Here is a 21,275-nt window from a genome sequence, read left to right as displayed (position 1 = left end):
TTTTGTATTTTTAGTAGAGACGGGGTTTCACCATGTTGACCAGGATGGTCTCGATCTCTTGACCTCGTGATCCACCTGCCTCGGCCTCCCAAAGTGCTGGTATTACAGGCTTGAGCCACCGCGCCTGGCCATAACTGTTTCTTTTGCTGTGCAGAAGCTGCGGAGTTTGATTAGGCCCCATTTGTCTATTTTGGCTTTTGTTGCCAATGCTTTTGGTGTTTTGGTCATGAAGTCCTTGCCTATACCTATGTCCTGAATGGTTTTGCCTGGATTTTCTTCTAGGGTTTTTATGGTGTTAGGTCTTATGTTTAAGTATTTAATCCATCTTGAGTTAATTTTAGTGTAAGGTGTCAGGAAGGGGTCCAGTTTCTGCTTTCTGCACATGGCTAGCCTGTTTTCCCAACACTTTAATAGTTAACTGCCTCTTCCTCAGTTCCTACCCTTACCCACCAGAGATCTTTCTGTTTTCCTTGGCATAAAGAGTTATATGCAACCATAGATTCATCTCTTCAGCGAGCTTCCGTTCTCACCTCCTTAATCTCCAGCCCACACTTCCCACCAATGGCACAAGCATTAGGTGCCAGGTGACAAAGTCAAGTGTCTTCTCCTTGATTCAGGTTGGTGGACCAGGTGGCAAATGCAGTCATCCTCACAGATCTTTCTAACGTGGGTTTTGGTTATGCTTGCAATGTGCAGGACCCTGTGCCATGCTGGACTCTGAGCTAAATGCCTGCTGGGAAATCTGACCTAGGGAGACATCCACGAGGGTTTTGAAGTGTCTGTTGGGGCTCCCATCTTCTTTGGAGGGGGCTCTCATCTTGAATAACAGATGCAGTAGTCCCCTCTTATCCTGCAAGAGATAGGTTCCAGGATCCCCCGCTGATGCCAGAAACTGCCCTATATATAATTTGTTTGTTTGTTTGAGATGGAGTTTTGCTCTGTCATCCAGGCTGGAGTGCAGTGGTGTGATCTCAGCTCACTGCAACCTCCATATCCTGCATTCAAGAGATTCTCCTGCCTCAGCCTCCCAAGTAGCTGAGACTATAGGCATGCATCACCACACTGGGCTAATTTTTATATTTTTAATAGAGACAGGGTTTCACCATGTTGACCAGACTGGTATTGAACTCCTGACCTCAGATAATCTGCCTGCCTCAGCCTCCTAAAGTGCTGGGATTCCAGGCATGAGCCACCCACGCCTGGCCTCAAACCCTATATATACTACGTTTTTCCCTATATTTACATACCTATGAAGAAGTTCAATTTATAAATTAGGCACAGCAAGAAATTAACAGCAATAACGAATCACTTTTAAGGCACACAACATCCTCTTGCCCTTCTGCCTACACTTGGGCAAGCTGATAACAAAGCCTGAGGCTCCCTCCTTTGGTACCAGCAGGAAATTGGAAGCATGGAGGCCCTGGCCTGCTTTCAGCAGCCTCACTCCACCCACTAACCACCACAAAAATCCCAAGCCAGTCTCCTTTCCCTGTTCTTTCAAGCCACTCTTTTGGCCAGCAGTGGAAGTCTACGCTGCTTTCCCCAGAATGCCTCCTTAGGTGAGTAATAAGTCTTTGGTACCATGTTGGTATGTGTGTCTGTGGCAGCATCAATCTTAAACTATCAACCAGATTTTGGGTGACCATGACATCCCCTTTCTTATTTTTTTCAGAAAGATATATTTGGTAACGTCGGATCGTCTCCTTATTTTCGCCATGTCTCTTATCTCTCTGTATGCCATCCTCAATCATTTCCTTAGCTCCTCTAGTTTACAAACTCTCTCTTCAAGTATCTCAGTAAATGCTTAACATGTTCTTTGAGTTTTATTTCAACAGTTACATTTTTACTTCAGGAACTTTGATCATTTTCCAATATGCCAAGTCAATGTTATAGTCACTCTTTTCTTATTTTGGAACTTTTGAAATCACCTTTGCAAAACTATGACTGAGACACTGAGGGATCTAACCTAACTCACTCCATCTTCCTTCTAGCCTTTAAGCTGGCCTTGTTCCTTCCTGGCTGTAGGCTAAACTAACTTTGGGAGGAACTTAGTTTATGGTTTAAAACAAGGATGATAACAGCCCTTTCCCAAAACAAACTCAGGTTTGGCCAATGGGATGTAAGCAAAAATAATTGTACTGATTTCAGGTCTGGCTTATAAACATCTCCTACCCACAATCCTTACTCTTTCTGCATCTGCCTGCTGAATGGAGAGGACTCTGAGAATTAGAAAAGGCACAAAATAGGAAGAGTCTCGATCTCTACATGACCTGCAGATACCAGAGCCCTCCTGTCAAGACTTATTGCAGTTTGATGTGAGAAAGAACCAAGCATTTGTGGTGCAAAGCCACTGAAGTTTGAGAGTCATTTGTTATAGCAGTCAACATGGTATAACCTTGCCCATACATACTAGACAGGGGACCAGAGAGCTTTGAATGATTTAGCCCCTGAGTTTGGGAAAAGATTTCTTCCTTGAGTACATTGCCCACTCCCTGTAGAGAAGGATGAAGGCAGGAAGGGGAGTGGGCGTTGGGGTTTAGACCTGAGCTAAACTCAAGGCATAGGAGGACTAGACTCTTACTTGGGGACTAGACTGCCATAGGACTAACAAATCAGCTACAAGATTAGAAATTATGGTTTAGGAGTCATGCAGCTGGAGGCTACAAGATCCTGATACTCCCTAAACCGCTTCTAGATAAGTGCTTGAGACATTTTGCAGACCCTGAACTGGATGGATCAGCTGGCGCCACCCAGGTCCATATACTGGCTCATCTGATCTTGTGGCCCTCACCCAGAAACCTACTCAGCACAAGAGGACAGCTTCAATTCCCTATTACTTCATCTCCTATCTGACCAATCAGCACTCCTGGCTCACTGGCTTCCTCGCCACCCACCAAGTTGTCCTTAAAAAGTCTGATCCCGCTGGGCACAGTGGCTCACGCCTGTAATCTGAGCACTTTGGGAGGCCAAGGCAGGCTGACCACCTGAGGTCAGGAGTTCAAGACCAGCCTGGCTAATATGGCAAAACCCCATCTACTAAAAATACAAAAAAAGAAAATTAGCCAGGTGTAGTGGCAGGCGCCTGTTATCCCAGCTACCCAGGAGGCTGAGACAGGAGAATTGCTTGAACCCGGGAGGTTGCAGTAAGCTGAGATTGTGCCATGGCACTCCAGCCTGGGCGACAAGAGTGAAACTCCACCTCAAAAAAAAAGTGTGATCCCCGAATGCAAAACTCTGGTCACCCACACAGCCAGCTCTGTGTGAATTACTCTTCCTCTATTGCAACTCCCCTGTCTTCATAAATTGGCTCTGTCTAGGCAGTGGGCAAGGTGAACCTGCTGGGTTACACTTTCATGTCTTATTTTAAGCATTTATTTTATAGTTAATAGTTTAATTAGCTGAAATTCTTACAGGTCGAATCTTGCTACTTGCTTTGTAAGGCTATGGGGACATCCTTTTCTCTTTGAATAGACTTCTCTAAATCTGGAAACTGATTTAGACAAGTAGCATATATTAGAGAAAACATTCTTAAATAGTTAATGTGATCCATCAAAAGGAGATTTTAGACTGCGTGGGATGGTTCACACCTTTGATCTCAGCACTTTGGGAGGCTGAAATGGGTGGATCGCTTGAGTCCACGAGTTCAAAACCAGCCTGGGCGACATGGCCAACTGCTGTCTCTCCAAAAACATAAAAGTTAGCCAGGCCAGGTGAAGTGGCACATGACTGTAATCTCAGCTACTCAGGAGGCTGAGGCAGGAGAATCACTTGAACCTGGGAGGCAGAGGTTGCAGTGAGCCAGGATCATGCAACTGGACTCCAGATGCATATTAAAAGACATGAAGGCCAGGAGCAGTGGCTCACGCCTGTAATCCCAGCATTTTGGGAGGCCAAGGTGGGCGGATAACAAGGTCAGGAGTTCGAGACCAGCCTGGCCAACATGGTGAAACCTCATCTCTACTAAAGACACAAAAAATTAGACAAGCATGGTGGCGGGCGCCTGTAATTCCAACTTCTCTGGAAGCTGAGGAAGGAGAATTGCTTGAACCAGGGAGGTGGAGGTTGCAGTGAGCCAAGATAACACCACTGCACTCCAGCCTGGGCAACAAGAGTGAAACACTGTCTCCAAAAAAAAAAAACTTTCTTTAAAAGAAACAACTTTCCAAGGACCCCTTTTCTTCTCTATCTGCCTGAAATAATTTCTTAATAACTCCTACAGCATTACAATAATTTTTGCTGTCACACAATATAAATCTTAATTATTTTATAACACTGGTCCTGTCCTTTCAAAACATCACAGCTGACTCAACACTAGTTGGGTAAGAAATTCTATATTTTGCTTCACTGATTGTCAAAACTATAAAAAAGCTACAACTTTAAAAAGTTTCATGGAGTAGGCTGGGAAACACTGATGTCATATTGCAGAAAAATCTAGGCTCTGAAATAACAGCACGTCCCACCCAACCCAACCCCTCCCTTACTGTTTTCCCTTATCTCTGATAGCTGAGCAATTATGTTAGCAAAAGCAAGAGAATTTTAAAAATGAATGTGCCTCCTAAGAGCTTTCAGTGTATCAGGGCTGATTTTTAATATTATTAAGGCTGGGCACAATGGTTCACGCCTGTAATCCCAGCACTTTGGGAGGCTGAGGCTAGTGGATCATTAGGTCAAGAGTTTGAGACCAGCCCTGCCAACATGTTGAAACCCTGTCTCTACTAAAAATACAAAAATTAGCCAGGCATGGTAGCACATGCTTATAGTCCCAGCTACATGGGAGGCTTAGGCAGGAGGATCGCTTGAACCCGGGAGGCGGAGGTTGTAGTGAGCTGAGATTGTGCCACTGCACTCCAGCCTGGGTGACAGAGTGAGATGCCATCTCAAAATATATGTATATATATGTATTATTAAAGTATTAATATTTTAATATTAAATTTTCTTTAGATGATTCAGCTCCTTATAGAAAAGGATCCAAGTAGGGCCAGACTGTTGTCCACCTTCTTCTGGGGGACCTCTTAGCAAGACAAAAGATTATTGTGGGGTTTGGGCTCCATAGTTTGGGGAAGTAACTTGGGATGAATGTTTGGCATCACCCGATCTTAGACGGTCACAGCTTCAAAGAGCTCACTCAGATCCTCATTAGCTGGATGTGGCAGAGCATGATTCAGGCTTTCTTCTTCTCACAAACACTCTTTTCAGACTAACAGTTTGTCCAGCAGGTCTTCTACCACAGATGCCTGATAACTGAAAGCCAAACAGCCATTTCGCTAAGTATGGTTGCCATTGCTCAAACGCTTGTGACACTAGCCAAAAGGAAACCGCAAATCAGCCCTGGTACACTGAGAGCTCTTGGGAGGCACATTCAGTTTTAAAATCCTTTTGCTTTTGCTAACTTAATCACTCAACTATCAGAGATAAGAAAAAACAGTTACGATGGGGTTGGGTTGGGTGGGACGTGGTGTTATTTCAGAGTCTAGATTTTTCTGCAATGTGACATCAGTGTTTCCCAGCCTACTCTGTCAAACTTTCCAAAGTTGTAGCTTTTTTTATAGTTTGACAGGGAAGCAAAATAAAGCATTTCTTACCCATCTAGTGTTGAGTCAGCTGTAATGTTTTTAAGAAGGACAGGACCAGTGCTATACAGAACCTAGCTAGGGTGCATTTGCCCAGCACAGTAAGACCAAATGACTGCACCATGGTTTGCAGCAGAAGAAAGGAAGATGTTTATTTGCAGGGCACCATGCAAGAAGGACCAGGCAGCTAATGCTTAAATCCTGACTTCTTTGGTGGCTTACAGGTGTCAATGAAAAGAGTCAGACTCTGTAAAATATTTAAGGAGGTGTATTCCAAGCCAAATATTAGTGACCAAAGCCCAAGGCAGAGTCTCAAGGGAACTTGTGCCCAAGGCAGTTGTATTACATCTTGGTTTTTATACATTCTAGAGAGACAATAAGACATTAATCAATACATACAGGGTATGTATGCATTGTATTGGTTTCATCCAGAAAGTCAGGACAAAGTTTAAGAGGGTAGGGGGAGGGGAAGGTCATAGGTGGATTTAAAGATTTTCTGATTGGCAATTAGTTGAAAGAGTTAAGTTATTGTCTAAAGACCTGGAATCAATAGAAAGAAGCGTCTGGATCAAGACAAGGAGTTGCAGAGGTCAGTATCATGCTGTCCTTAGACACAATAGATGGCAAATGTTTCCTTTGCAGACCCTTAAAAGGTACTAGACTTTTAGTCAATCTCTTCAGAATCAGGAGAGCCTGGAAAGAACAATTTAGTTATATTAACAGAGATTCTTGGGTGGGCACGGTGGCTCACACCTGTAATCCTAGCACTTTGGGAGACAGGCAGATCACTTGAACTCAGGGGATCAAGACCAGCCTGGGAAACATGGTGAAACCATATTTCTACAAAAATACAAGCATTAGCTGGGCATGGTGGCATACACCTGTAGTCCCAGCTACTTGGGGGACTGAGACAGGAGGATCACTCGAACCCACAAAGTCGAGGCTGCAGTGAGCTGAATTGTGTCACTGCACTCCAGCCTCTGTGACAAAGTAAGACCCTATCTAAGAAAAAAAGGGAGAGATTCTTTACATTTGCAATTTTCCCCCACAAAAAAATGACTCTGCAGGCTATTTCAAAATACAGCAAAGGAACTTAGTTTGGGGCAAGATATTCTGATTGCCTTCTTTATCCGTCATGTGATATTATGTAACTACCCAATGGATTCACCTTGCCTGCTGCCTAGATGGAGCCAATTTATCAAGACAGGGGAATTACAGTAGAGAAAGAGTAATTCATGCAAAGCCAACTGAGTGGGAGAGCAGAATTTTATTATTACTCAAATCAGTCTCCCTGAGCATTCGGGGATCAGACTTTTTAAGAACTATTTGGTGGGTTGGGGGAAGGTGATGAGTCGGGAATGCTGATTGGTTGGGTTGGAGATGAAATCATAGGGAGCTGAAGCTGTCTTCTTGTGCTGAGTTAGTTCCTGGATGGGGCCACAAGATCAGATGAGCCAGTTTATCTATCTGGATGGTGCCAGCTGATCCATCAAGTGCAGGGTCTGCAGAATATCTCAAGCACTGATCTTAGATTTTACAATAGTGATGTCATTCCCAGGAGCAATTTGGGGAGGATCAGGGTCTTGTAGCCTCCAGCTGCTTGACTGCTAAACCATAATCTCTAATCATTTGACTACTTTGTTACCCCTAACAAATTAGATAGTCTGGTCCCCAGGCAAGAAGGGGATTTGTTTTGGGAAAGGGCTGTTTTCATCTTCGTTTAAAACTATGAACGATAAACTAAATTTCTCCCAAAGTTATTTCAGCCTATACCCAGGAATGAACAAGGACAGCTTGGAAGTTAGAAGCATGGAGCTGGTTAGGTCAGATTTCTGTCGTGGCCTAAGTTATAATTTTGCAGTGGTGGTTTCAGTTATACCAGAGTGTTTGGAAAGCAGGCCATATTAAATACGGTTAAATAAAAACGTTTTGTCTAATGAGATTTTATGGTTTGTAGGCCAAGGCTCCCTAGGCCCCTTAGACAGGAATTTGGGCAAGAGAGGAAAATGATCAGAGTTTAGTCCTCACAGGTAAGGGCTCTTAAAGGCAGGGTAAGTTTCAGGAAAGCAGAAGTTACAGGCAAAATCATAAATCAATACGTGGAGGTTGCACATGGGCACTGGCTGAAAAGGGGTGGGATGTCTTGAAGTGGGGACCTATCTACAGGTCATAGGTAGATCCAGAGATTTTTCTGAGTTGCAATTTGTTAAGGAAGAGATGCTTTGTTTAAAAATTTGAGGGCCTGCCACAGTGGCTCACGCCTGTAATACCAGCACTTCCAAGGCTGAGGTGGGAGGATTGCTTGAGCCCAGGAGTTCAAGACCAGCCTAGGCAACATAGCAAGACTCCATCTCAATTTTTTGAAAAGGTAAAAAATAAATAAAAATAAAAATTCTAGGGTCAGCATAAAAGAATGTTAGCTCTGCTTATAGGTGTAATTTTCTCCAGGCCCCTCAGGAAGAAATGTAGAACAAAAGAGCAAGACATGGTGGTCAGAGTTCAGTCCCCAGTTCCCTTTATCTGAGGTCTGCATGGATCTATTTGGTAAGGATCTGGGTTTCCGAAAAGCAACTTGGAGACATATGTTAAGATATTAGCTGTCGTTTTTATAGGAAACCATATGTCCTTTGATTCTAGCTTTCTTGGCCATTGTTTTTTTTTTTTTTTTTTTTTTTTTGAGACAGAGTCTCGCTCCATCCCCAGGCACCAGGCTGGAGTGCAGTGGCACAATCTTGGCTCACTGTAAACTCCGCCTCCCAGGTTCAAGCAATTCTCCTTCCTCAGCCTCCCGAGTAGCTGAGGCTACAGGTGTGCACCACCATGCCCAGCTAATTTTTGTATTTTTAGTAGAGACAGGGTTTCACTATGTTGGCCAGGATGGTCTCGATCTCTTGACCTAGTGATCCGCTTGCCTTGGACTCCCAAAGTGCTGGGATTACAGGAGTGAGTCACTGAGAAAACTATTTTCTAACACACTGTGGTCTCCCTCCTACTTCAAGGGCCAAGCAAGGGCATTGTATCAGCAGAATGCCAAACACATATAAATCTTTTGGGTAAGTCTTTTGTTTTTTTGAGACATGTATTTTCTAGTTTCACAGATTCCTGTGCACAGAAAGGCAACCTACAAAGATGTTGGAATACATGTATAGTGAATCAATCTAATACATACATCACATTGAACTTTAAATTTACGTTATTAATAATGAACACATACAACCATTCTGAAGTGACCATGAAATATCTAGTTTGATTAGAAAAAACATGAACACATGATTTATGTTTACTTTGGTAGGTTTTTTGTTTGTGTCATAATTGTATCATTAGGATAAACAATTCTAACACTTTGGAAACAAATGATTGTCAATATCTGTTGTATAAGCTGTATCATTATTAATTTCACATTATCACTAGTGAGATATTGCATATATACTCACAAAATGATCTGTAAATTTTCCTACAATAATTTTATTTTTTTCCCAGATAGACATAAGTTTCTTTAACTTGCAATTAGCTATTTTATATGCGTCAATACAAACGGGAATCTTTAATATTTATTATTACTATTTTATTGCAGTTAAACTGATAATTTGGCAACAAGTTTAAAGGTGACATTTCTTGGCAGGAGCTCAAAGTAAAATAGTAATTATACTGTCATAATTTCTGAAGAATATTCCATTTTGAAACAATTCATCATGATTGTCAGGATGTAAATATTATGAGAACTTTCTCAATGCAGAAAATCCATTTGTATAGCAACTCAGGAAACATTAAATGATCAGATGATACAGATTGTTGGATCTGAAGGCCAAATTACCTATTGTTAGAGTTTCTGTAATAAAAATAAAAAGTCAACATGTCTATAATTTTGAATAGTTCTTAGCAGATTAGAATTATATATTATTTTGCCTGATATTTTCTAAGTCCCAGGTTTCTAAATATTCAGGTGAGATAACAAAATGGATATTGCATATATTCTTACATTGCCAAAATACAGGCTCAGATAAAAAATATTTACAATTTACTGAAATGAACAGATTTCCAGGATTTTCAGTATTTGCATTGCTAGCAAAGCTAGTTTAACAGCACTAGGTATAAGTAGTTTTCAGAGGTTTTGTGTGACATCAAGTGAAATGCAAGTCAGCAGTATGATAAGGTGAACCAACATGCTAAAGCAATCGGTTGAACTAATGTAAGTATAGTATTCAAGAAGAAAGATATAGTGCATCTTCTTTACAATATGTTATTTAGTCAACTGTTGGAGCACAAATTGAGTTGTAAGTTCAGAGTACAATATATTAGAAATTCTATTAATAAATTGTAGTTTAGACTAAGGAAACTAAATAGATGGTAAATGGTCTTCAAACCATATCATATGCATATTGATTAAGCAAAAAAGAACAGATCAAATTCCAGTGTAATAGGTGCATAGTCTGTTTGGGCTGTTATAACAAAAAATACCATAGATTGGGTTGTTTAAAAGTAACAGAAATTTACTCTTCACAGTTTTGGAGGCTGGGAATTCTAAGATCAAGACACTGGTAGATTCAGCCCCTGGTGAAGGTCCCTTTCCTAGTTCATAAACAGTGTCTTCTTGCTGTGTCCTCACATGGGGGAAGGGGCAAACAAGCTCTCCTGGGCCTCTTTTATAAGGTCATTAATAATATTCATGATGATAGAGCTCTTGTGACTTGATCACTTCACAAAAGGCCCTACCTCCTGATGCCATCACCATGGGGGTTAGGATTGTAACACAGGAACTTTGGAAAAACACAAACAATCAGACCATAGCAATAGACCAGGATTTAAAAATTTGTTTTAAATCTTAAACATTCAATCAATATTAATAGTATCTTCTCAAAATTAGAACGTCTTTGAAAATGGGAACTTTTAAAGTAATGAGATGCTAATCTTTACTAATATGCAAAAAACTTCAGAGTTATTAAATAAAGGGAAGCTTAGTCTAGATAATTTTTAAACAGCTACCCAAGATTGTGAGATTTCAGCTTTGATTGCCTGTGTAATGACCTATTTGCTCAGCATGAGACAGATAAAGAAGCTATCTTCTTAGCTGTCAGAAATCTATACAAGGCAGGTTACCAGAGAGATTTACCTTCAATCAGAAATTAAAATCACATCCTTTCCTTTCCATCATTGTAACACTTTCATTGTCCTGGTCTTGATAATTATACTGTGGTGATGTTAACGCCAGGGAAGTTTCCAGAGGATATATGGGAACACTGTACTACTTTTGCGACTCTGCCGTAGCCCCAAATTATTTCAAAATAAAAGTAAAAAAAAAAAAAATTTCTCCCAAATTAAACAGATTTAATAGAAAAACAGGGAAGTAATTTGTAATTTACACAGTTAATTGGATTAATAATGTGTAAATTGCTATTTTGTTTTTTAAATTTATTTTACTGATAACCAGAGAGACATATGTTTCCATTTTAATCTGTGTATCTATGTGTATATGTCATCTGCACAGATTATTACTATAGCTTACTATTTTCTTCATTATTTTATAAATATAAACATACATAAACTGCAAGCCAATTGTACATTGAAACAAATAGCCAATTAGACATCAATTTTCAGGGCATATTCTAGTCTTGACAGAATTTCCTAGTAACATGCAAACACTTGCTGACATACTCCTCTCTGACCTTCACTAGGGCAAGCATGTGGGTAGAAACGGGAAAAGATTTTTCTTTCTTTGGTGTTGGTAGCAAGAGATGCAGGAGTTGAGGAAGCTAGCTCCTCAACTGCGGTGACCTCATTCCAGTTGTCACAGTTTGGGTTCCCCAGAAAACACTGAGACTGAGATTTGTATGCAGAGNCACTTTATCACCAGGCACCAGGCTGGAGTGCAGTGGCAAGATCTCGGCTCACTAAAACCTCCACCTCCCGGGTTCAAGCAATTCTCCTGCCTCAGCCTCCCGAGTAGCTGGGACTACAGGTGCACGCCACCACACTCAGCTGATTTTTGTATTTTTAGTAGAGACAGTTTCACCATGTTGGCGTGGATGGTCTCGATCTCTTGACCTCGTGATCCACCCCCCCTCCGACTCCCAAAATGCTGGGATTACAGGCATGAGCCACCACGCCCGGCTGTTTTAGGCTACTGTTAACTTTTTTTGTTGTTGCTAATTTTGAGATGGAGTTTCACTCCATCTTCCAGGCTGGAGTGACCTGACCTAATGGTGGCCTTGCTCGTGACCACCATCCCAGGAAGGTCTATAGCAGTCAAATCTGTACTTATTGTGCCTGTGTATCTCTTAGGAATCTCCCCTCTTTCCTTTTTCCCTTCCTATCAGCATATAGCTAGCTACATTCTGACAATTTAACAACGGAATGAGCAGTGACCAGGCATCTGATGGGGTATCTGGGGCATTCTTTCTGCATAGGTATCTTCCCCTACATTCATATTTAGCCTGCAGGTTTTGGGTGGTCTCTGCAGCTTCCTCCCTGAGGTGTTCCGTTTCCTGCTCGTGTCTAACTGTGTGCCAACTCTACAAATGCAATAAACGAGAATGCTTGCCTCCCCGACAAAGCCTTGGGTGTCAGCACCAGCGAGTGTGGTGGGCAGGGAGGGTCAGGCATGGTGCTGGCTGAAGAGGCTCAGATGCTTTCTGGGGTTTTGTGCCACCTGCCTCCTTAAAACACCACAATTCCTATTTTTCTACCCCAACCACTTAGCATTTCCTTTCCCCAAAGCTTCCATCTCTATCCTGAAGGTTTATAGCCTGCGAGATGCAGAACTTGGTCTGGGTAGAGGTGGATGAGGCACTGCAGAGACTTTGAAAAGAAACTGGGCAGCGGCCACCAAGCATTGTCTCCACACTTATGTCAACTACAGATGACACAGGCCCATTAAAAATCAGGTTCCTTTAGGAGTGGTAATGAGGTCATAGTAACTTTTGGTGATTTGATGTCTCAGTCACACCTTTCCCATGTCAGTGGAATGGCAGAATTAATTTTTTTTTTTTAGATGGATTCCCACTCTGTCACCTAGGCTGGAGTGTAGTGGCACGATCTCCGCTCGCTGCAACCTCTGTCTCCTGGGTTCAAGCGATTCTCCTGCCTTGGCCTCCTGAGTAGCTGAGATTACAGGGGCATGCACCACAGCCCAGCTAATTTTTGTATTTTTAGAAGAGATGGGGTTTCACCATGTTGACCAGGCTGGTCTCAAACTCCTGACATCAAGAGCTCCGCCTGCCTTGGCCTCCCAAAGTGCTGGGATTATGGACTTGAGCCATCACACCCAGCCAGAATTCCATTTTAGAGAGACGTTATCATACTCAAGATAGGGAGCCACTGAGATAGTTTATAATTGGGGATTCCACTCCAAACTGTGATTTCTTCTCTTTTCTCACTAAAAGCCTGCATCTTTCCCAGTCGTGTATCAACGAACACCGTAGATCCACATTGGCTCCGGTCCCCGTTTTCTTGGCTGTTGCAGAGGAAAGAGCAAGGCTTTCGTTTAAAACATATCCCTTCAATTTTCCAGCTGTGTAACCTTGCACTTACTTAAATTCTGATCATTTCTTTTTCTTCAGAATATGAAAAATCCCTGCCTACCTCCCAGAGACGCAGTGAGAATCAGGTGAGAATACATGGGAGGTGTTAGGTCATCAGTGCAGGAATCGGTATGGACAGACGCTTACATTCAAGTCAAACGAACCTGCCTCATGAACTCACTTGAATTTAAGGAGAGAAATTGCAGCTTACTCATCAAATATTCCGTATGAAAGATAAACGTCTGTTTTCTCTCAGTCAGCTTTTAGAAATTGGAAGACTTCCAACCTGAAGAGTATCTCTCTCATGGCCCACATGGCCATCTCCACTTCAGGTGTGTTGACCTGAAAGGAAAAAGCTTAGGCAAAATCAAAATAAGCGGAGAGTTTACTTGGGCCAAGCTTGGGGACTGCAACCCAGGAGCATAGATTCAAGTCGCCCTGAATATGCGCTCAAATTTGTAGCAGTTACAAGGGATTTTTTTTTCTTTTACTCTCACACAGTGACAATGTCATATGGGAACAAAAGGATTTTTAAAGGCAAAACTTGGAGGCAGGGAGCGGACGGAAACAAAGCTGTTTGTCAGGAATTCTCATTGGTTCACAGAAATGACATCACCTAGCGATCGGCTATACGTTGTTGAGCCATAGAATGTAAAGTATCGGGTCTAATGTGGCATTATCAGGTTGATTTATTGCTACTTGTGGCAATAGCAAGCAGTTGATGAATACGGATCTGTAAGCGGCGAGTAGAGCATGATTGCTTTCTCAATTCAATGTCTCTCTGGCCCTGATAATTAAAAGGAATTGCCTTCCTCATATAAAAGTTATTTTCTTTTTCCTATTTTTTTTTTTTTTTTTGAGATAGGGCCTCACTCTGACACCCAGGCTGGAGTGCAATGGTATGATCACAGTTCACTGTAGCTTCGACCTCCCAGGCTCAATCGATCCTCCCACTTCAGCCTTCTGTGTACCCTAACTAAATTTTTATTTTTGTAGAGGCAGGGTCTCACTTTGTTTTCTGAGCCAGTCTTGAACTCCTGGGCTCAAGCAATCCTCCTGCCTCAGCCTCCCAAAGTGCTGGGATTACAGGAGTGAGTCCCCGCACCTCACCTAGAAGTTTTGTTTTCTCAGATGCTTCATCAATGTAAGCCTCACCCCCATGCCAGGGTTTTCAATGTGTGTGTGTGGTTTTTTTTTGAGACTGAGTCTCACTTTGCTGCCCAGCCTGGAATGCAGGGGCATGATCTCAGCTCACTGCAACCTCTGCCTTCCAGGTTCAAGCGATTCTCCAGCCTCAGCCTCCCGAGTAGATGGGACTACAGGCACCCAACACCACCCGCAGCTAATTGTTTTGTATTTTTAGTAGAGACGGGGTTTCACCATATTGGCCAGGCTGATCTCAAACTCCTGACCTTGTGATTTGTCCTCCTCGGCCTCCCAAAGTGCTGGGATTACAGGCATGAGCCACTGCCCCCAGCCCTATCATCACTTTATATCAAATGGTCAGGCCTCCAAGCTCAGCCTAAGATTGACCTTTTCTTCTCCAGATTTATCATCCCTAGGTTTGGCTGAGAACTGTAGAGTTTATTTTAAACAGTAGAAAATGGATATGACTTAAATCAACATGAGACTTATTCAGTGTGATTCTCTTCCTGCCACCTTTTCCTAAAAGCTTTCTAGGAGGAAAATAGATATTTAAACCACATAGACATTTTTCTTAGGTCCCAAACAAGGGAAAGGTGCATTTCACCTTATTAAATCATTTGTTTTTACCTTGGAGTCATTGTAAATGTTGAAACTGATAGAGTATTCCTTGTTTCTAGGCAGCTCAGGGCTGAGTTTTTAACCCTCTTTGGCAACTAGGAAGGACTCGTCAGCAGTAATTTAAGTAATGACACTACTCCTGGCTTCTTTGTATTTTCCTACGTTTTATGTTCCCACAGTCTTGAGTTTCTCATTTACTTATTTTTCATTGTATCATATTGTGTGTATCTTTATAACCTAGCATTTAAGGATAGGGTGAGAGGTAGAAAATGATTCAAATACCTACTATTTATCGAATAAGTAGACACCAATAACTGTGCATTAACTCATTCAGTGACCCCCAACAATGCTTTTATGAGATAGACACAATTATTGGCCTCCCCATTTTACAGAGGAGGAAGGTGGAGAACCAGAGATGCAAAGTAGCTTTCCAAGATTATACTAGTAGTGAGCATGTGAGCTGGAATATGAACCCAGGTGTTCTGGCTCCAGAACCAAGGATAGAATCATGTACACGTGCAGAAAAAGATGGATGCAGGGTGGCGAGGAGACCCTGGGTTTCTAAGAGAAACCTCGTTATCCGTGTTGTTCAGCTATTTGAAGAGGGCCTAAAGTATGCATGTGGGTAATAAGCATAGACACACATGAATATGCGTGCTTCTTGCATCATCAGTGTTATGGAAGGTATGCAAGAAACTGCTAATTACAGTTATGTCTAAAGAATAGGGGAGAGGGAGAGAAACTTTTGCTTTTCTCCATACATTTATTTGTGTTGTTTATATGTTTCAATATAATGGGTAATTAAAGTATAATTATCACCTAGTGTAATAGAATATTAATGTGTAAGGGATCTAAAATCATGCGAGGAGGCAGGGTGCACTGGCTTATGCCTGTAATCTCAGCACTTTGAGAGGCTGAGGCGGGCAGATCACTTGAGGTCAGGAGTTCAAGACCAGCCTCATCAACATGGTGAAACCTTGTCTCTAGTAAAAATACAAAAATTAGCTGATTATTACCAGGTACATGCCAGTAATACCAGCTAATCTGGAAACAGGCAGGAGAATCTCTTGAACCAGGAGGCAAAGTTTGCAGTGAGCCAAAATCATGCCATTGCGCACCAGCCTGGGTGACAAATCTAGATTCCACCTCAAAAAAAAAAAAAAAAAAAAAAAAAAAAAAGTCATGGGAAGCATTTTCCCTTCCACACACCACGAAGGCAGCTGAGTGAGTGCTCTGTGTTCTGGCACTCTTGTTTCATGGTGCGTTTGGGGAGGACATGCAGGGAGGGGTCAATATTGAGGATTCAAGGGCATTTCTTTCAATTTCAGGAACTCTCCTGAAGTCAGCCTACAGCTGGTGTTTGGTTAGGACACAGGAGGCTGATAGGGAGTGAGAGAATGAAGGTGGCACGATTCGGGTGGGAGGAGTAGAAGGGGGACGATTCAATGCCGGATTACATGTAGGGTATGAGAGAAACCAAAGCATTTGGGTTGAGCTATCAGAATGGGAACACTGGAGGGAGTAGATTGGGGTTGAGGTTCCCTGAACTGTGTCTGACATGTTAAATTGACACAGCTGACAGACATCCAGGAAGGCTGTTGGGTCTATGAGTCTGGAGTTCAAGGGAGAGTCCAGGGGTGGAGGCTTTACTTCCAAAGTCTTCAGCATATTGATGGCACTTATAGCCATAGGACCTATTGTTAGATATAGTGAAATCCAAGTTTCTCTTTAAAGAATCAGTATGTCAGTATGTTCAGCTCTTTTATTCTTTAGTTCTCCATTTTTAAAGTTTAACTTCCTTGTAGTTTCAGTAAACAACCTTTTCCATCAGGTCTAATTAGTAGTTCATATCTCTCCCCACCCCCTCAGTCCCTTGCTCCATCCTTACTCAACCCAGTCACCTGCTCCAGTCACCTGCCGGGTCACCTGCTCTGGTCACCTGCTTTGACCTGAGTCACCTCTGGTCACCTGCTCTGACCTGTCCCATAACTGTCTTTTCCTGCCAAACTACCCACCCTGCCACTCCAGCTGGTTCTCCTGCTATCTTTAAAATAGCCACTTGGAATTAGCTTAGACTGTGCAGTCTAACCCTAGCCAATAGGGGAATGACACAGCAGTAGGAACTACCTGCATCAGAAATAAGATCCCTTTCCCCTCCCCTGTCCAGGTGTGTGCTCACCATTGTTCCATCTATGAGACACATCCTTCTATAGAAGTAAAACACCTTGCTGAGGAAATTTATATTTGAGTGCCACTACTTTTGCAGCACTGAAAATTTACATGTAACACTATTGAGATCACTCAAGAAGAGGGTGTAGGGATTAGTGGCATCCAAGGGAGAGAATACAGTCACGGGTTCTTAGTTTCTCTTCCCATTTGGGTCAGTAAAACCCCTTCCTTATTCCTTTCTTCTGGTTATCACTAGAGACATAAATTAAAAACCATGATTTCAGGCCGCTAAAAGTGTAAAACAAAACAAAACAACAAAATAAGGTGGGTTGGACAAGCTTGGTAGGTAAAGAAGAGGGCTAAGTACTGAGCCATTGTTCAGTTTAGGAAGAGAAGAAGGATACAGCTAAGGGGGCAGAGGAGCAGCCAGTGAGGTGGGCGAATCAGGAGAGCCCGGTGTTTGGGTAGCCAAGCAAAGAAAGGGTTTCACACAATCTCAGCAAGTCCACTGAGAGTAGAAGAAGATCTGCCTAGAGAGCGAGTTATTGCATTTCCCCTTGTAGAGGTTAAGGGTGACTTCAACAAAGGCCTATTCATTGAGTGAACAAAAGCCTAAGTCAAGTAAGTTGAATAGAATGGGAGGGAGGGGGTGGAGACAATGAGCCCAGCTCACTGGTATCCTGCTGGAAAGGCTCTGAAGGAACGTATCTGTAGCTGGAGGGAAATGTGAGGTCAAGGAAAGTTTTTTTTGTCTTTACCATTGAAAATGTTTTCGTATGTTCATATGTTGATGAGAATGATGTAGAGAAGAGAAAACCTACAGCAGGCACAGAAATGGAATGAGGAATTGTTAGGACAAAGTTTAGCTGTGATAAAACAGACAGGGGAGGCTGGGCGAGGTGGCTCAGGCCTGTGATCCCAGCACTTTGGGAGGCCGAGATGGGCAGATCACAAGGTCAGGAGAGCAAGACCAGCCTGACCAACATGGTGAAACCCCATCTATACTAATTAGCTAGGTGTGGTGGTGCATGCCTGTAATCCCACATGGGAAGGGAAGCTGAGGCACAAGAATCACTTGAACCCAGGAGGCAGAGCTTGCAGTAAGCTGAGATCCTGCCACTGCACTCCAGCCTGACAATAGAGCGAGACTCCATCTCGACAGAGAGAGAGAGAGAGAGAGAGAGAAAGAGAAAGAGAGAGATGGGGGAGAGCTCCAATGTGCAAAGAAGTGGTGCCTTTTTTCTGAAGCACAGACGGGACAAGCCCAGGGCTGGAAGACAGTCCAGTCAATGGATTCAAGTGCGTAGGGACCCAAGGAGCTGGTGGTTGGAGCATGGGGAGGTGATCTTCTAAGTGCTTTGCTCTTCTGTGTATTAATACTTAAGATTCTCTTCTGAGAATGGGGAGAGGAAGAGGCATTGAGATTTTGAGAAGACAGGAGAAGGTGCAAAATAGTTATTTGGCACAGAGTGAGAGAGAATAGGGCAAGGAAATGTAGTTTGGGGAGCCTGCTGGAGGTGTGTGGTCATAAATGAAAAGCAAGCCTAGTCAGATTGGTTAAGCATGTTTCTATGGCCATGCTGGGGGCATCCTGGAAGTAAGTGAGGCCATTTTGGTTCCTGCAGTGATGGGTGGGGTCAGGAGGGTACTGCTGGCATTCATTAACCGGAAAGGTCCAGGATGCTAGATGTCCTGCAAGACACAGGTCCTACCTCAGCTGTAAAGCCTGCTTATATTTAAACATAAATTTTGTCTAGTTTTAACCGAATTTTTCTAGATATACACCAAATTTGCTAGGAAAACAACTTTCTTTTACATTGAGGGTAAATTGTACTTTATTGAAATTTTACCAAGTTGTTCACTATTTTAGAAAATCAAATCACTCTTTCTAACATATTTCAGTTACCAAAGCAACACAGTGTTAGTGCACATTAGTACCAGTGGTAGTCGCAGTGATTCTACTTGTGTATAGACACATGTGCTTAGTTAGCTCTTATTTCGAAGTATTTGAAGTAAAGAAAAATGAGTACTTTTCTTTTTTTTTTTTTTTGAGATAAAGTCTCACTCTGTCACCCAAGCTGGAGTGCAGTGGCACGATCTTGACTCCCTGCAACCTCGACCTCCCAGGCTCAAGTGATCCTCCCACCTCAGCCTCCCAGGGAGCTGGGACCACAGGCATGCATCATTACACCAGTTAGTTTTTGTATTTTTGGTAGCGATGGGGTTTCTCCATGTTGGCCAGGCTAGTCTTGAACTCCTGGGCTCAAGTGATCCACCTGCCTCAGCCTCCCAGAGTGCTTGGGCTACAGGCGTGAGTCACCATAACACTATACCACATTTTTAAAATCCACTTGTTGATTGTTGGGCAATTGGGCTTGTTCTATATGTTTGCAATTGTGAACTGTGCTGCTATAAATGTTTATGTGCAAGTATCTTTTTTATATCATGACTTTTTTTCTCTGGGTGGGTACCCAGGAGTTGCATGGCATTTAAAAGTCATTGAGAAGCCACTGGCAGGTTTAAACAGATGAATGAACACTTCTGTTTCTTTTTTATTTTAATTTAAATTTTTTATGAGATTCTTTCTTTCTTTCTTTTTTTTTTGAGACAGAATCTTGCTGTGTTGCCCAGGCTGCAGTCCAATGGCGAAATCTCTGCTCACTGCAACCTCCTCCTCCGGGGTTTAAGCGATTCTCCTGCCTTAGCCTCCTAAATGGCTAGGATTACAGGCACCCACCACCATGCCCAGCTAATATTTGTATTTTAGTAGAGACGGGGTTTCACCATGTTGCTCAGGCTGGTCTTGAACTCCTGTGCCAGATACTTTCTGTTTTGGAAGATTTTCAGTTATTGATTTAATTTCTTTTCTTTCTTCTTTCTTTTCTTTTTTTTTTTTTTTTTTTTTTTTTTTTTTTTTTTTTTTTTTTTTTTTTTTTTNTTTGAGACAGAGTTTCACTCTTGTTGCCCAGGCTGGAGTACAATGGCATGATCTCAGCCCACTGCAACCTCTGCCTCCCAGATTCAAGCAATTCTCCTGCCTCAGCCTCCGGAGTAGCTGGGATTACAGCTATGTGCTATCACACCTGGCTAATTTTGTATTTTTCATATTTGTCAGCCTTTCTTCATATTTGTCAGGCTGGTCTCGAACTTGAGACCTCAGGTGATCCGTCCACTTTGGCCTCCCAAAGTGCTGGGATTACAAGCGTGAGCCACCATTCCCAGACAATTTAATTACTTTAATATAGTTCTATCCAGTTTATCTATAAAGACACTGTCTTTAGAATAGACATAGAATTCAGAGTCCAGAAATAAGTTATATTTATGGTCAATTGATTTTTTAAAATCTTTTTTGAGATGGTCTCACTCTGTCACCAGACTGGAGTCCAATGGCACAATCTTGGCTCACTGCAACCTCTGTCCCCCAGGCTCAAGCAATCCTCCTATGCCAGCTAGGACCACAGGTGCACACCATCACACCTGGCTATTTTTTTTTTTTTTTTTTATTTTTAGTAGAGACAGGGTCTTGCCATGTTGTCCAGGCTGGTCTCAAACTCCTGAGCTCAAGCAATCAGCCTGCCCCTGCCTCCAAAGTGCTGGGATTACCAGATGTGAGCCACTGTACTTGCCTAGTCAACTGATTATTTGACAAGGGTGCCAAAACAATTCAATGGAATAGTCTTTCCAACAAATGCTGCTGGGACAACTGGATAGCCACATGGAAAAGAATAAAGTTGGATTCCTGCCTCATAGAGTATACAAAAATTAATTTAAAATGGATCACAATCCTAAAATTAAGCGCTAAAGCTATAAAACTCTTAGAAGAAAATATAGGTGTAAATATTCATGACCTTGGGTTAGGTAAGAGTTTCCTAGATATGCTATTGAATGCACAAGCAACAACGACAACAAAATTAGGTAAACTGGGGTTCATCAAAATTAAAAGATTAGCTAGGTGCAGTGGCTTGCACCTGTAATCCCAGCACTTTGGGAGGCCGAGGTGGGTGGATCACTTGAGGTCAAGAGTTCAAGACCAGCCTGGCTGACCGGGTGAAACCCAGTCTCTACTAAAAATAAAATTATCCAGCTGTGGCGGCAGGTACCTGTAATCATGAGGCTGAGGCAGGAGAACTACTTGGACCTGGGAGATGGAGGCTGCAGTGAGCCAAGACTGTGCCAGTGAACTCCAACATGGGCAAAAGAGCAAGACTTCATCTCAAAATGTGTGCACGCGTGCACACACACACAAACACACACA

Source organism: Cebus imitator, unplaced genomic scaffold (genome assembly GCF_001604975.1).
Source record: "Cebus imitator isolate Cc_AM_T3 unplaced genomic scaffold, Cebus_imitator-1.0 Scaffold202, whole genome shotgun sequence".
Taxonomy (NCBI): domain Eukaryota; kingdom Metazoa; phylum Chordata; class Mammalia; order Primates; family Cebidae; genus Cebus; species Cebus imitator.
Note: the sequence above shows the minus strand (reverse complement) of the source record.